This window comes from Acomys minous (genome assembly GCF_964271855.1).
Source record: "Acomys minous genome assembly, chromosome: 11".
NCBI lineage: Eukaryota > Metazoa > Chordata > Mammalia > Rodentia > Muridae > Acomys > Acomys minous.
In genome coordinates, this window is record NC_140492.1 from 34,560,428 (window position 1) to 34,578,705 (window position 18,278).

An 18,278-nucleotide genomic window follows, 5' to 3' on the forward strand; every position below is an offset into this window, starting at 1 on the left:
CTGCAAACAAGAAATACCTTTATCTTATGTAGGATTTCTATTACAGTGATAAAGTCCATGACTAAAAGCAACTTGTAGTAGGAAAGGCTCATTTGATTTATAACTCTCAGACCACAATCCATCACTGGTGGTGTCCAGAGCAGGAACTCAAAGCAGAAACTGAACCAGAGTCTATGGATGACTCAGACACTAAAATCTCCTTTAGGAGAACACAGGAGGATGAATTAAGCCATGCTGTGGGCTTTCTTCTACTCTAGCAGTAAATTATGGAAATAACCTCACTGCATATAGCCAATACAGGAAAACAGATGGAGGAATTTGTGTAGATTATTGACTGCCATAAAAATTGAAATATTTGCTCATTGAACGTGGTGGCAGTTTTCAAGGATTGGTGTGGTCTCGTCATGAGCACAGCTGGGACTACATACAAGCAACCATGTCTAGGGGACCTCCAGTTGGCATCAATCTTGGCACCACCTACTCCTGTGTGGGTGAATTCTAGCATAGAAAGGTGGAAATAATTGCCAATACGCAGGGTAACCGAACGTCACCAAGCTACGTTGCTTTAACTGACACAGGGTGATTAATTGGGGATGCTGCCAGGAACTGGATTGCAATGAACCCCACCAACACAGTTTTTGGTGCAAAACATCTGATCGGATGTAGGTCTGAGGATGCTATTGTTCAGTCTGATAAGAAGCACTGGTCCTTCATGGTGTTGAGTGATGCTGGCAGGCCAAGGTCCAAGTAGAATATGAAGGGGAGACGAAAAGTTTCTACCCAGAGGAAGTGTCCTCTATAGTTCTGACTGAGATGAAGGAAATCACAGAAGTCTACTTGGGGATAATGATACCAATGCCGTGGTCACAGTGGCAGTTTACTTCAGTAACTCTCAGCAGCAGGCAACAAAAGACACTGGAACTATTGCTGGCCTCAATGGACTTCGAATTATCAATGAACCAACTGCTGCTGCTACTGCTTATGGTTTAGATAAGATTGGAGCTGAAAGGAATGTGTTGATTTTTGACTTGGGAGGTGGTAGTTTTGATGTATCCATCCTCACCCTTGAGGATGGAATTTCTGAAGTCTAATCAACAGCTGGAGACACCAACTTAGGTAGAGAAGATTTTGTTAACTGAATGGTCAACTGTTTCATTTCTGAGTTTAAATGAACACACAGGAGGGATATCAGTGAGAACAAGAGAGCTGTCAGGCATCTCCATACTGCCTGTGAAGGGACTGAGCACACTTTCTCCTCCAGCACAGTCTAGTCAGGCTAGTGTTAACAATGATTCTCTTTATGAGAGAATCGAATTCTATACCTCCATTACCCAGGATCGATTTGAAGAATTGAACGCTGACCTGTTCCGTGGCACACTGGACCCTGCAGAAAAGGCCCTTTGAGATGGCAAACTGGACAAGTCACAGATCCGTGGCATTGTCCTGGTTGGCAGTTCCACTAGAATCTCCAAGATCCAGAAGCTTCTGCAAGACTTCTTCAGTGGAAAAGTATTGAATATGAACATTAACCTCGATGAATCTGTTGCTTATGGTGCAGCTGTGCAGGCAGCCATCCTATCTTGAGACAAGTCGGAGAAAGTTCAGGATTTGCTGCTCTTGGATGTCCCTCCTCTTTCTCTTGGTATTGAAACTACTAGCGGAGTCATGGCTGTCACCGTCGAGCACAACACCACCATTCCTACCAAGCAGACACAGACTTTCACCACTTACTCTGATAAACACCAGCCTGGAGTCCTCATTCAGGTATATAAAGGTGAAAGGGCCACAACAAAGGATAATAACCTGCTGGGAGAGTTTGAGCTCACAGCCATACCTCCAGCACCCCGTGGTGCCCTCAGATGGAAGTCCTCTTCGACACTGATACCAATGGCATCCTCACTGTTTCTGCTGCAAACAAGAGCACAGAAAAGGAAAACAAGATCACCTTTACCAAGGACAGGGACGTTTGAGCAAGAGGGATATGAGCACATGGTCCAATGAGCTGAGAAGTACAAAGCTGAAGATGAGATGCAGAGAGATAAAGTTTCCTCCAAGAGTTCACTAGAGACCTATGCCTTCAACATGAAAGCCACAGTTGAAAGTGAGAAACGTCAAGGCAAGACCAATGATGAGGACAAACAGAAGATTCTAGACAAGTGTAATGAAGTCATCAGTTGGCTGGATAAGAATCAGACTGCAGAGAAGGAAGAGTCTGAACATCAGCAGAAAGAACTGGAGAAAGTCTGCAACCCCATCATTACCAAGCTGTACCAGAGTGCTGGTGGCGTGCCTGGAGGGATGCCTGGCGGCTTCCCTGGTGGGGCAACACCTCCATCCATCTGTGGTGCTTCTTCAGGCCCTACCATTGAGGAGGTGGATTAAAGCAGTCCAAGCAGAGGTGTAGCATTGTTCCACAGGGAAACATTTGAAGGACCCATATTTATTAAGAAAGTTACATGGCAGTTAAATTAAACTGGTACAATAAATTACTGGGCATTCACAATACTTGAACATGGAACATGTGCACAGGGAAAGAACATTGCACTTTTTAAACACTGTATCTATGCAATGTCTAATAAAACTATTTAAATTGGCACCGTAAAAATTTAAATATTTAATAGATATACAATATCCTCCTGTCACTTCTCTACCCACTATCTCATAACATCCATTCTGAATAGCATGTGAACAAAGAAAATTTATTGCTGTCTTATATTTTCATTAACTGAAAGAGCATATATTAGACAAAGTAAAATTAATTTTGATCTAAGGATGATAAGTAATAGAAAGGCAGGTTAGAGTGATTTAGAAAATCAGATGCTAAATGTTTCCTATCTGTGAATAAGTGATTGCTTTCATATTCTCTGAGCAACCAGAAGTAAGTATAAATTGAATTTATTTTTGTCAGTGCCTCTGCTAATTTTTAACATATGGTCTTAATAAGGTCACCTTGTAAACATTTATTTTTGAAAGATTATCTTTAAGTCACATCATTGATTACATAATATAATTTTTTCTTTATTTTTTTCTACATTTTGATTTATGGACTTCTGGTTTTATTTTAAAATTAATTCTTGTGTTATAAAGGCTTAGCTAAGACACTGGTTTGTTGTTGTTGTTGTTTGTTTGTTTGTTTCAGAAAGTTAAAAAGAAATTTTAACCAGACTAATTTAAATACATACAAGTGATTCATTTATAAAGTTGTGTACATCTAAATATCACACAAGGCCACATAAAGATCTGGTTATAGGAGGTGTTTTGATACAATTATTGCTTACTGTCTGGCAGTCAACCCACAAGCAAGGAACATATCCCATATATTTTTCTTCCTAGAGATCTTCCCAGCAGTTTCCCTCAGCCCTTTCATCTATCATTTCTTCACTCCTTTAACTCTGGGTTGTTTATCTTGTGATTCCCCATGGTCCACTCACCTGCTTTGAGTCCCTCTCCAGTTACTCCACTCATGGAGTGCTTCAGTGTGTATCTTACCACAACCATGTCTCCACCCTATTAAGTTTTTCTCCTGTAGCCATTATAAGCCACTCTCCATCCATCATCTGACATTTCCTGAGATTTCATCATCTCCAGTTTCTGACTTTTCCAGAATCATGTGCGTTAATTATTTTGGCTTGCTTACCTTTGTTTCTTTTGAAACATAATGCTCACCACAGCATTTGAATTACACTGTTTATATGTATGGTAAATAACTGATTAATAAACTGAATGTTCCGTATGTGTATAGAGTTCGATAAGAAAATGAGTATAGTATGACAGAAGTGCAATAAAAGTTGTTGAAAGCCGGTTGAGGGGCACATGCCTGTAGTCCCACACTCAGGGTAACAAAGGCAGGTAGATCGCTGTGATTTGTAGGCTAGCCTCGTCTACAAAGTGAGTCCAGGAAAACCAAGGTTACACAGAGAAACCCTGCCTTGAAAATAATAATAATAATAATAATAATAATAATAATAATAATAATAATAATAATAAAATTGTTTGAATAAAGAAATAGATGTACACCTGAAAATATTTTAGATAATATACTGGTCAAAGACTATATTATAAAAATGTAAATAAAGATGAAGAGTCTAGTATTAATTTTACAGATATTATCTGTGGTGAAAAAGACAAAATTGTAATAATTAAATGTGTTCTTTTTCAAAAAATTTAGTACAGGGAGGAAGTTTTAAATATTTGCTTCCAATTTGTGCTTTATCCACCTGGATTCATCTTCTGTTTTTTGTTTTCTCATAAAATTCAAGCTTAAAGATGGGAAAAAGGATATGTACCTATGAAAAAAAAGGACATTAAAAAATCTTAGAAGCATCTGATGAAATACCAATCAAGACATAATATACATTGAGAAAATTAATGACCAGTTTAGAGTGATTGGTGTGCAAACTCCCATCTGGGCAATATTAACCCCTGTCAGTTATTAATCCTACACCATGTTGTTGAGATTTTAATAAAATGAAGAACACATGGCTCCTTAATGGTTGTTAGATGAAGCACATTTTCAGAGAATGTAGATTAAAAGACTAAGTTTGTAAAAGCATAGGTCAGCATTAAATATTGAATTTTTAAATAATGTACACCCCAAGCAATTATTATTTTGAGGAAAAAATACTGTAGTAAGCAAAGTAGGTTCTTCAAATGATTTATTTTCTTTTCATTAAGCAAAGCAAAACCTGTTAGCTAATAAATGTAATGCCTTGCTTATTTTTCATCACCTCTATAATTAAGAATTATAGATGCAAAAATAAAATTAAAGAAGCTTTTCAAGTTAGTATATAAACAAGATTTGCATGTACATATTAATATACACATGGACATGCATTTCCTTGGAATGTTTACACAAACATCAGTGTTTCAGAAAAATGATATTAATTTTTATTTTTTTATTTTAGCAATCAAATTTAAGTTATTAATTTTGATTAACTGTATGTTTGTCTTAAGTGAAATGCCTGAAGCACACATTAAAAGGGATTTCTTTACCTTTGTCACTAAATTCAGCTCTAAGCATTTTCTTTTTTTTTTTTTATTAATTTATTCTTGTTACATCTCAATGGTTATCCCATCCCTTGAATCCTCCCATTCTTCCCTCCCTCCCATTTTCCCCTTATTCCCCTCCCCTATGACTGTTCCTGAGGGGGATTACCTCCCCCTCTATATGATCATAGGGTATCAAGTCTCTTCTTGGTAACCTGCAGTCCTTCCTCTGAGTGCCATCAGGTCTCCCCATCCAGGGGACATGGTCAGAGGTGAGGCACCAGAGTGTGTGAGAACGTAATATCCCACTCTCCACTCTACTGTGGAGAGTGTTCTGTCCATTGTCTAGATCTGGGTAGGGGTTTAAGGTTTACCGCCTGTATTGTCCTTGTCTGGTGCCTAGTTTGAGTGGGACCCCTGTGCCCAAATCTGCCTATCATAATGTTCTACTTGTAGGCTCCTAGGACCCTCTGGGTCCTTCTACTTTGCCTTTCTCTCATGAATCTCACATCTAGAGTCCCACTAGAATGTCCTCTCATCTGTCTCTGTTTCCTGGTAAGTGAAGGCTTTCGTGGGACATGCCCGTTGGGCTAATATGCAGATATAAGTGAATATATACCATTTGAGTCTTTCTGCTTCTGAGTTAACTCACTCATTATGATCATTTCTAGCTCAATCCATTTATCCACAAATTTTGGGAATTCCTTGTTTTTAATAGCTGAATAGTATTCCATAGTGTATATGTACCACAGTTTCTTTATCCATTCTTCTATTGAGGGACACTTAGGCTGTTTCCATGTTCTGGCTATTATGAATAAGGCTGCTATGAACATGGTTGAGCAAATTTTCTTGCTGTGTGCTGGAGCATCTTCTGGGTATATTCGAAGGAGTGGAATAGCTGGGTCTTGAGGAAGCCCTATTCCCATTTTTCTGAGATAGCACCAGATAGATTTCCAAAGTGGTTGTACTAGTTTGCATTCCCACCAGCAATGAAGGAGTGTTCCTCTCTCCCCACATCCTCGCCAGCATGTGGTGTCGCTTGAATTTTTGATCTTAGCCATTCTGATGGGTGTAAGATGGAATCTCAGCGTTGTTTTGACTTGCATTTCCCTGATGATTAAGGAGGTTGAGCATTTCTTTAAGTGTTTCTCAGCCATTTGATATTCCTCTGTTTAGAATTCTCTGTTTAGTTCCATGCCCCATTTCTCAATTGGGTTATTTGGTTTGGTGGTATTTAATTTCTTGAGTTCTTTATATATTTTGGATATTAGACCTTTGTCAGATGTGGGGTTGGTGAAGATCTTTTCCCAGTCTGTAGACTGTCGCTTTGTACTCTTTACGGTGTCATCTGCCTTACAAAAGCTTTTCAGCCTCATGAGGTCCCATTTATTAATTGTTGACATTAATGCCTGGGCTGTTGGTGTTCTGTTCAGGAAGTTGTCTCCTGTGCCAATATGTTCCAGGCTCTTCCCCACTTTTCCTTCTAAGTGATTTAGTGTCTCTGGTTTTATGTTGAGGTCTTTAATTCACTTGGATTTGAGTTTTGTACAAGGTGACAAATATGGGTCCAGTTGCATTTTTTTACACATAGACATCCAGTTAGACCAGCACCATTTGTTGAAGATGCTATCCCTTTTCCATCGAATGGATTTGGCTTCTTTGTCAAAAATCAAATGACCATATGTGTGTGGATTCATATCTGGGTCTTCGATTCGATTCCACTGATCAACCAGCCTGTTGCTGTGCCAGTACCATGCAGTTTTAATTACTATTGCTTTATAGTACAGTTTGAGATCAGGTATGGAGATTCCTCCAGAGCACCTTTTATTGTACAGGATTGTTTTAGCTATTCTGGGTTTTTTGTTTTTCCATATGAAGTTCAGAATTGAACTTTCAATGTCTTTAAAAAATTGTGTAGGTATTTTGATAGGGATTGCATTGAATCTGTAGATTGCTTTTGGTAGGATGGCCATTTTTATTATGTTAATTCTCCCTATCCATGAGCAAGGTAGATCCTTCCATCTTCTCATGTCATCTTCAATCTCTTTCTTTAGGGTTTTGAAATTTTTTTCAAACAGGTCCTTCACTTGTTTAGTAAGAGTAACTCCTAAGTACTTTATATTACTTGTGGCTAATGAGAAGGGTGTAGTTTTCCTAATTTCTTCCTCTGCAAGCTTGTCATTTGTGTATAGGAAGGCTACAGACTTTTTCGAGTTAATTTTGTATCCAGCCAATTTGCTGAAGGTGTTTATCAGCTGTAGGAGTTCTCTGGTGGAATTTTGAGGGTCACTTATGTAGACTATCATATCATCTGCAAATAGGGATAATTTGACTTCCTCCTTTCCCATTTGAATACACTTGATCTCCTTATGTTGTCTTATTGCTCTGGCTAGAACTTCGAGTGCTATATTGAAGAGATATGGAGAGCGTGGGCAGCCTTGCCTTGTTCCTGATTTTAGAGGAATTTCCTTGAGTATCTCACCATTTACTTTGATTTTGGCTATTGGCTTCCTATATATAGCCTTTATTATGTTGAGGAATGTGCCTTGTATTCCCGATCTCTCTAAAACTTTAAACATGAATGGGTGTTGGATTTTATCAAATGCTTTCTCTGCATCCAAAGAGATGATCATGTGGTTTTTTGTTTTCAGTTTGTTTATGTGGTGGATTACATTGATGGATTTCCGTATATTAAACCATCCCTGCATGCCTGGAATGAAGCCTACTTGGTCATGATGAATGATATCTCTGATGTGCTCTTGTATTCGTTTTGCAAGTATTTTATTTATTATTTTTGCATCGATGTTCATAAGAGAAATTGGTCTGAAATTCTCTTTCTTTGTTGAGTCTTTGTGAGGATTAGGTATCAATGAGACTATGGCCTCATAGAATGAGTTTGGTAATGTTCCATCCCTTTCTATCTTTTGGAGTAGTTTGAAGAGTATCGGTATTAACTCGCCCTTGAAGGTCTGGTAGAATTCAGCACTGAAGCCATCTGGCCCTGGGCTTTTTTTGGTTGGGAGACTATCAATGATTACTTCAATTTCTGTAGGGGAAATAGGACTATTTAGCTTGTTTATCTGTTCTTCACTCAACTTTGGCAAGTGAAATTGATCAAGAAAATCGTCCATTTCCCTTAGATTTTCAAATTTTGTGGCATATATGCCTTCAAAGTAGGATCTTATGATTCTTTGTATTTCTTCAGTGTCTGTTGTTATGTCTCCCTTTTCATTCCTGATTTTGTTGATTTCAATACTGTCTCTCTGCCTTTTAGTTAGTTTGGCTAAAGGTCTGTCTATCTTGTTGACTTTCTCAAAGAACCAGCTCTTGGTTTTGTTGATTCTTTGGACTGTTTTCTTAGTTTCTAATGTGTTAATTTCACCCCTGAGTTTAATTATTTCCAGGCGTCTACTCCTTTTGGGTGTTTCTGCTTCTTTTTTTTCTAGGGCTTCCAGTTGTGTCGTTAAGGTGTTTATGTGCGATGCTTCCAATTTCTTTTTAAAGGCACTTAGTGCTATGAATTTTCCTCTTAGCACTGCTTTCAGTGTATCCCACAAATTTGGGTATGTTGTTCCTTCATTTTCATTGAATTTCAGAAACTCCTTGATTTCTTTCTTTATTTCTTCCCTGACCCAGGTGTCATTTAGCAGAGAGTTGTTTAGTTTCCACATACGTGTAGGCTTTTTGTTATTTCTGTTGTTGTTGAATTGCAGCCTAAACCCATGATGATCTGATAGGATACAAGGTATGATTTCAATCCTTTTGTATCTGTTGAGGCTTTCTTTGTGAACTACGATGTGATCAATTTTGGAGAAGGTTCCATGGGGTGCAGAGAAGAAGGTGTATTCTTTCTTGTTTGGGTGCAAGGTTCTATAGATATCTGTTAGGTCCATTTGACCCATGGCATTGGTTAATGATGTTATTTCTCGGCTTAGTTTCTGTTTCGATGACTTGTCCTTCAGTGAGAGTGGGGTGTTGAAGTCTCCCACTATTATTGTGTGGGGCTTGATGTGTGGTTTAAGCCTTTTTAACAGATCTTTTACAAATGTGGGTGCCCTTGTATTGGGAGCATAGATGTTCAGAATTGTGATGTCCTCTTGGTTGACTTTACCTTTGATGAGTAAGAAGTGTCCATTCTCATCCCTTTTGATTAATCTTGGTTGAAAATCTATTTTGTTCGATATTAAAATGGCTACGCCTGCTTGCTTCTTGTGTCCATTTGCTTGGAATATTTTTTTCCAACCTTTTATCCTGAGGTGATGTCTATCATTATGGGTGAGATGTGTTTCTTGGATGCATAAGAATGTTGGATCCTGTTTATGCACCCATTCAGTTAGTCTGTGTCTTTTTATTGGAGAATTGAGACCATTGATGTTGAGAGATATTAACAACCAGTTACTATTAAGAGTCTTAATTTTGATGTTGGTTTCAGTTGAGCGTTTGTGTAGTTGTGTTTTTGCCATGGTATAGTTATCTATTTCCTGAGTAGTTTTGGTTGTAGCTTGACCCTTTGGGATGGAGTTTTCCTTCTAGAACCTTCTGTAAAGCTGGATTTGTGGATAGGTACTGTTTGAATTTGGTTTTGTCATGGAATATTTTGTTTTCTCCATCAATGGTTATTGATAGTTTTGCTGGGTAAAGTAGTCTAGCCTGGCATCTGTGGTCTGTTAGGGTTTGCAGGATCTCTGTCCAGGCCCTTCTGGCTTTTATGGTCTCTGCTGAGAAGTCGGGTGTAATTCTGATAGGTTTGCCATTAAATGTTATTTGGCCCTTTTCCCTTGCAGCTTTTAATATTTTTTCTTTGTTCTGTATGTTTTGTGTTTTGATTATTATGTGACGGGCAGTTTTTCTTTTCTGGTCAATTCTATTTGGTGTTCTGTATGCCTCTTGTATGTTTATAGGCATCTCTTTCTTTAGATTGGGGAAATTTTCTTCTATGATTTTGCTGAGAAGAGTTTCTGGGCCTTGGAGTCTGATATCTTCTCTTTCTTCAATGCCTATTATCCTCAGATTTCTTCTTTTCATGGTGTCCTTAATTTCTTGGATGTTTTGTGTCAGGAGTTTTCCAGATTTGGCATTTTCTTTATTGGTTGCTTCAAGATCTGTGATTGTATCTTCTAGACTTGAGATTCGCTCTTCCATCTCTTGGATTCTATTAGAAAAGCTCAGCACTGAGTCATTCACCTTCTTCTCTGAGGCCTCACGTTCTCGTTTTTCTTCTGTCTGTGTGTTTATCATTGAATCCATTTTCATCTTCATATCTTGAACAGATTTTTTAATTTCTTTCATCTGGTTGCTTATGTTTTCCTGAAAAATTTCCAGTTCTACTCTATGTGCTTCTTTTATGTCTCGCACCTGCTTCGCTGCTTCTTCCTGCATCTGATTTCTAATTCTATCTGTTTCCTCCGATACCATCCTCATTACCAAGGCTTTGAGGTCATTTTCTTGTGTTTCCATTGTATGTGAGTTCTCCGGGTTGTTTTCTTTGGGATAGCTGGGAGTTGGAGACGCCATGTTGTTTTGGGGTTTTTTGCGAATGCTTTTACGCTGTCCCTTAGACATCTTGCCGTCTCTGTTTTTGTTGGGTAACTTCCAGAGTTGAGTGGATGGAGTCTGATAATAGATTCACTTGTTTTCTCACGATTTCCGTAGGCTGGACGCCCTGATACTTCACTGGTGTGGATGGCAGGAGGTTAGCCCTGTAGTTTTGGGCTCTCACCGCCAGTGATCCTCAGCTCCCCTTTGCTGTGGATCCTGCAATCTTTCTGGGTCTCTGAGTGATCGTTGGGTCAGGCCAAGGTAACCACAACCTTTTGGGTCCCTTGCCAAGTCCAGCCAGAGATACTGGGTCCGAGCCACGTGGCGAGCTCAGCTAGTTTCTCAGGGCCTGACCCGTCTGTCACAGCAGGAGAACTGTGATTGCACTGAGCAATCACCCCGGGTGGAAGTGAGCGCCCCGCCCAGCCCGCGTCACAGCAGGAAAACTGTGGCAGTGCTGCGCAAGCACCTAGGGTAGAAGTGAGCGCTTCTCCAGGCTTGTGTCACAGCAGGGAGACTGGGACCTTGCTGAGCAAGCACCCAGGGTAGAAGGGAGCGCTCCACCCAGCTTGCGTGGTAGCAGAAAAACCAATGCTGCGCTGGGCCAGCACCCAGAGTATTACTGAGTGCTCCGCCCTGCACGTGTCACAGCAGGAAAACTAAGTCTGCGTTGAGCCGGAGCCCAGGATGGAAGCCGGCTCACCGCCCAGCTTGTGTCACAGCAGAAAAACCCAGGCTGCTTGAGCAAGCACCCAAGGTATAACTGAGCGCTCCACCCCGCTCGTGTCCCAGCAGGAAAGCTGAGCTTGCGCTGAGCCGGAGCCCAGGGTGGAAGCTGGCTCACCTCCCAGCTTGCGTCACAGCCGAAAAACCAAGGCTGCTTGAGCAAGCTCCCAGGGTATAACTGAGCGCTCTGCCCCGCTCGCGGCACAGCAGGAAAACCACGTCTGCGCAGAGCCGGAGCTCAGGGTGGAAGCCGGCTATCTGCCCCGCCTACGTCACAGCAGGGGAGCTGCGCCTCGGGCAGAATTGCCCGCCGAGCCGAGCCGAGCCGAGCCAGCCTCTCCACAGCACAGCTCACTGAGCAAACCCAGGACTCTGGGGCCGAACCGTCCGCTGAGTCCAGCCTGGGTCTCAAGGCACCACGCGACCCAAATCCTGTCCAGAGTCCCCTCTCCCGCAGCAACTCCCACTGTCCACCGCACTAATCGCCTCCACTGGAAGGCTCTGAGCTGCAAACCTCAGCCACCACCTCTGGCGCTGCCGGAGCCGCTGTGGGTACTGTTGTTCTCACCGCCGCCGCTCTGATCCGAGAAAGTCCTCGCTCCTCCTGTGTGCAGGGGCAGGCAGGTCCTCCGCACCCTGGTCCCTCCGGACCGTGGAGCACTTCTGCTGCCGTGGTGTGGGGACCTTGGTGTTCCTGGCTCAGAAATCTGTGCAATTCCTTGAATTGTTCGCTGGAGCTTTCAAACACGGTCCACACTGCTCGCCGCCATCTTGGATCCCCCTAAGCATTTTCATATTGTCATTATATACAAGAGACAAACATAACCATCAAACCTCAGTTATTTTTATTTCTTCTATTTATACATTATACTAATTAAGTGATTATTAATAATAGTTTGCTTAGAACAGCACTTGATTATTTCTGCTGTTCCAGAATATGTGTTAGTTATACCAACAGTCCTAGCTTTAGTTATTAAATAACTACAAGACTATATATACTATATATATACAACAAGACTAAATAACTACAACGGCTATAGCCCCCAATCATTTCAGCATTTTAGAAAAACAATATCATTATGAAGATATGTTTCAGTTTTATTACTATCAGCATCTGCTAAGATTTTTTTTATAAATATATTTAGTTGGCATTCTCTGATAATTTCTCTCCAAATCTCTTCCTATTTATAGCCAAAAAATGTATATGTAAGTACTGGTTGTTTTCAGCTACCATATAAACTATTTTATGTGACCCTTAAGAAACACATATATACCATTGGTCCGTGATCTTAAAGCCGAGTAGTGTTCTTGGTTTGTGTGTTCTAGAACAAAAATCTGTTTATATTTATTGGCTAGATTGCTCTAATAGTTAGAAATACCTGAGAGAAAAGCCATGAAAAGTTCGATTTTAGCCCAGTTTTATAGGTCCTTTTCATGGTCAACTGACTCATTGCCTTTCAGTCTATTTGAAGACCCAAACTGCATAGCTGAAGGCCATGGGGTGGGACAGTTGCTCCCCATGTGAGAGGAATAAGAAAGGGGCAGAACATATGACAAGAAAGATCAGGTAAAAGATGAGGTCTTTATGTGCAGGAAACATCAAACCACTACCCAGATCTAGCCAATGGACAGGACATTCTTCACAGTTGAGTGGGGAGTAGGGTCTGACTTTCACATGAACTCTGATGCCCCATATTTGACCACGTCCTCTTGATGGGGAGACCTGGTGGCACTCAGAGGATGGATAGCAGGCTACCAAGAAGAGACTTGATACCCTGTTAGCATATACAGGGGGAGGAAGTCCCCCTATGTCACAGTCATACAGGAGGGGAGTAAGGGGAAAATGGAAGGGAGGGAAGAATGGGAGGATACAAGGGATGGAATAACTATTGAGATATAATATGAATGAATTAATAAAAATATTAAATGCTCTAAAAAAGATGAACTTGAAAAAAATCACTTCTTTGAATTGACCCAACTCCTAATATCCCATTCATTTTTAATATTATAAATAGATTAATCCATTGATGAAGTTAGTATGTAATCACATCTTAAGTTCTTTAATTCATGAGTCCTTGTGGGGACATTTTATATCCAATCCACCCACAACAAGTAGTTATTTACTCAGTGTCATGTTTTTCCAAGCAGACCTATTTGGTATTAGAACCTTATGATACTATATAAAACCAGAACAATATCTCCCCTTGGCTTCTGAGTAAAGATTTTTCACTTCACAGTTAGAAAGGATGGCTAATTAATTATAAATGTATTTCTATGCATCTTATTCCTAGGCAGCCCCTTCTGCTCAGGTGCTTACTCTCTGTTTAGACATGAATACAAATTATACTCAATGTCTTCAAAAGAAGTTTTTTCTCCAGTTTGATCTTTCTGTGTCAATGTTATGTTATCCTACCATGATCTGATGTTAAAAATACATCAACAGGCCGGGCGTGGTGGCGCACGCCTTTAATCCCAGCACTCGGGAGGCAGAGGCAGGCGGATCACTGTGTGTTCGAAGCCAGCCTGGTCTACAAAGTGAGTCCAGGACAGCTAAGGCTACACAGAGAGACCCTGTCTTGAAAAACAAAACAAAAAAATCAACAGGAAGTCAATGAAGCTAAAAATATAGACACAACAGCAAAGTAAAGAGAGAGGAAACCAAAGTTAAAATGTAATTCAGTTGAGATTTTTCTGTCAGGTATTAGAATACCTACTGCTGTTTATTTCTTAGTTGCGTTAGCTTGGAATAAATCTGTGAAAGGTGAATCTAGACCATATCCCTATAAGAAGAAGGGATTTGAGCACGAAGTCCCATACATAACCTAGGAGCTTATGGGCCATTTATAGTTCCTGGGAAAGTAAAAGTCAGTTTTCGCTAAGAGTGTAGACCCAGGTAGGCTGGCCCCATTTCATTGAATGGTCACATATCCAAGACTATATGGGCTCACAAATTGGGCTGAATAGATTTAATAAGAGGGCTGAATAGATTTAATAAGAGGACACAGAGTTGTATGTGTAAGAAAGGGTGATGGATAAGAGAGGAATTGGGGGAAGGAGAAAATATGACATAAAATGCTGTGTGAAAATCTATAACCTTATATATATATATTAGTATTTTTTTATGTTCACTTCCTCTGTAGCTGCCTGGGTCTCAGCATTCAGTATACAATTCTGCTGAAGACTAGTGGTTTCTATATTTTTCTCAAATGCTTTGCAGTGTATATACTTATCTTCTTAATGTGCAGATACGTTCCGGCATATTTAATAGGCATATTAACAATAAATCCTGGTGCATCATTTTTTCCTAGTCCCTGAAAAGTTGAGTATGAGAGTATACACAATTCTCCATGGAGAGATACCTGGTACTGTCCTTTAGTACAAAATTGTTCTCAAGACAGAGCATGTTTCCCTGAAAGTGTACTTCTAAAGTTCTAATGCATTAATATTTACAACTTTAAAAGTAAAAAATTTTGATCTTGCCGTACTTGGATTTTACTATATCAATATTGCTGAAACTAATTTACTTTGTAGTAAATGTTGCAGAAGACTGAAGGCAATCTGTTGAAGGCAATCATGCTCATTTGAAATTGAGCCATTAAATGAAAAAATACATGAGAATGAAATTCCCTTTTTATAAATTGTATTAGTTAGCTTTATATTACTATACCAAAATGCCTTAAAATTCGTTTATAAAGAGAAAAATATTTGCTCCACAGTTCTTGAAGTTCTAGTCCAAGATTACACAGTTCTTTCTTTTTCCTTCCTTCGATCCTTACTTCTTTCCTTCCTTCCTTCCTCTTTTCTTTTTTTCCTTTCTCCCTCTAATAGGAGCATGAGTAGTCAACATTAAAGAGAAAATCACAGGACAAGAAATTTATGTCATGGGCTAAAACATAAGAAAATACTGAGACCAAGCCTCCACCACAATCTTCTACAAGAGAAATAAGGACTCTACCCTTGAGACCTTAATTATAAAATTCATTAACACATCGCAGGAGGACCTCCATAGGTGCCATGCTCTTAGCACATGTAACTTTGGGAGGCACTCATCCAAGTAATAGTCCATATTTGAAGTTTATTTTCAAATATTTATTTCTAATAATTTATTAATTAAATATTTATGTTAACTATAGCAGTTAATTAAATATGAGTAATTATTTTATGTAAATGGGTTATGATTTAAATGCTGGAAGGTATGCTAAAGATAAAATGCAGACTTATATTGAAGTAAGAGAATTGCAGCTCATATTAACAAATTCTATTTTAGTATACATGTAGAGTAAAGGATTATTTCATAAAATCAGCACTTCCTTCCTTATGTGGTAATCAGCTTTCTGTTCCTATAACAAAATATCTGTGATATAAATGAAGAAAGGATAAAATTTAATTTTAAAATGGGACTTCCTTCAGACTGTCAGCACCCAACTAGTGACATGGAGATTTTTTTTATCTTTGGAAAATTTAATTGGACCATATTTTCTTTCTGTGCTGAAAACATAATATATCTGTAGACATTATGGATTCAATAGCTTACAAAGGCATGAAGATTTTTATGTATTTATCATTAAAGCTTGGCCATAGCTTCAACTTGTTTCCAACTAACTCTTGTCTTAAGTTGTCCCCTTTATTTTAATATGTGTCCTGCCACAAGGCCCATTACCTCTCAATCTTAATCCAGGCACTTGTTTCTTCTTCCCTGCCCAAGGGCAACTCTTGTTTGCCTGATTCTTTCCCTGAGTTCCTATTTCTGCCCAGAGGTTTCCCAACCCTCTCTCTCCTGCCTTATTTAGCTTTTTTTAAAAAAATCTTTTATTCTTGTATGCAAATATACTATCAGCAATAGGTAATAGAAACATACTTTTAAGTTAATCTTCCATTTTGAAATGTTCCTAAAATACTTTACTCCAACAAAACAGCAGACACTTTGTAGCCACAGTCTTTTACAGTCTGTACTTCATTTTGTCAGGATTTGTTCTAATGGTATAAAGTAGGAAAATAATAGTTTATGAGCAGTTGAGGACCAATAAGCCTTAAGGATGTAGCAGTGGGGCAGTGCTTTTCTAAGGGAAACAGCTGGGTGGACATCATCTGACCTACCAGGTACATGAGTTCTAAAATGCCTCTTTAGTCTTACATTCAGCTCTTTATTAAACCAAGAAGACGTTGTGGGGAGTGCATGTTTACAAAACACTGAGACAGGTGATGCTTAGCTATACTGAAGTCTAGTCTGTACTCCTCTCTCTGCAGGTACAGAAATCAGCATTTAAAAATAAAAAGACAACCTTTATGCAGTGCACAAAAAGATCATGCCACCATTAAGTTGTTGCTGTTGTTTCGGCCTTGGAATTAAACACTGTATCCTGGTGAGATGCATGATACAGGGATATCTTGCTTCATGGCATTTAGGACGCAAACAGATATGATGATCTAGCATCCCAGTACCCTTTTCAAGGTTATACCACTGAGAATCTATTTTATATCCTCTTCCTAAAAGCTCCACAATGTCTCTTCTGTGTTACAGGCTAAGAACCAAGTTTTCAACATACTAATATCTGAGAGGGTGCATAAAATTACACTCTCACGCCTTCTTCCTTCATTCTTCAACCCAACTACCATTGTTCTCACTAACAGGGCAACTGTGACCATGTGAAACTTTGAATTCTTCCTTTATTCTCCTTGTCTTCTACTTGTGAATTCAATTAATAATATGACTGATCAAAGAGTCTCTGTGTATATATGTAGGATTATAATATGTATTTTTTTGATTACTTGTGATGAGTGACATATAACTAAACAAGAATTACTATAATCTGCATTATGATATATATTAGAATCCTAGAGTTAGTATGCCAAATTACAGATACTTGTTGAATAGCTGTCTTAAAACAACAGGGATTAATTCTCAAGGTTCTAGAGGCTGCACCTTTGAAATTACAGTAAGAACAAGGCCAATCTTCCACTCAAGACTCTGAATAAAAATTATCAAATATTTCTTTATGTCTTGTGGTGCTCTGACCTCAGAGAAGAAGGCAAGCAATACAGAGATGAGCTTTTCTAACAGAATCCAAGAGATGGAAGAACGAATCTCAGGGCTAGAAGATACAATCACAGATCTTGAAGCAACCAATAAAGAAAATGCCAAATCTGGAAAACTCCTGACACAAGACATCCAAGAAATTAAGGACACCATGAAAAGAAGAAATATGAGGATAATAGGCATTGAAGAAAGAGAAGATATCAGACCCCAAGGCCCGGAAACTATTCTCAACAAAATCATAGAAGAAAATTTCCCCAATCTAAAGAAAGAGATGCCTATAAACATACAAGAGGCATACAGAACACCAAATAGAATTGACCAGAAAAGAAAAACTGCCCGTCACATAATAATCAAAACACAAAACATACAGGACAAAGAAAAAATACTAAAAGCTGCAAGGGAAAAGGGCTAAATAACATTTAATGGCAAACCTATCAGAATTACACCTGACTTCTCAATAGAGACCATAAAAGCCAGAAGGGCCTGGACAGAGATCCTGCAAACCCTAACAGACCACAGATGCCAGGCTAGACTACTTTACCCAGCAAAACTATCAATAACCATTGATGGAGAAAACAAAATATTCCATGACAAAACCAAATTCAAACAGTACCTATCCACAAATCCAGCTTTACAGAAGGTATTAGAAGGAAAATTCCATCCCAAAGGGTCAAGCTGCAACCAAAACTACTCAGGAAATAGATAACTATACCATGGCAAAAACACAACCACACAAACGCTTGACTAGAAACACATCAAAATTAAGACTCTTAATAGTCACTGGTCATTAATATCTCTCAACATCAATGGTCTCAATTCTCCAATAAAAAGACACAGACTAACTGAATGGGTGCATAAACAGGATCCAACAATCTTCTGCATTCAAGAAACACATCTCACCCATAACAATAGGCATTACCTCAGGGTAAAAGGTTGGAAAAAAATATTCCAAGCAAATGGTCACAAGAAGCAAGCAGGCGTAGCCATTTTA

At 39.2% G+C, this 18,278-nt stretch overlaps 1 protein-coding gene and 1 pseudogene across 5 annotated transcripts in view; both read left to right on the forward strand.

Annotated features, from left to right (window-relative positions):
• Positions 1–18,278, forward strand: part of EPHA6 (EPH receptor A6) — an 896,620-nt gene that overhangs the window by 72,902 nt on the left and 805,440 nt on the right. The window lies entirely within an intron of this gene.
• On the forward strand, positions 422–2,486 carry LOC311608538 (heat shock cognate 71 kDa protein-like; annotated as a pseudogene). The gene has a single exon. The product of its transcript is annotated as a heat shock cognate 71 kDa protein-like (transcript).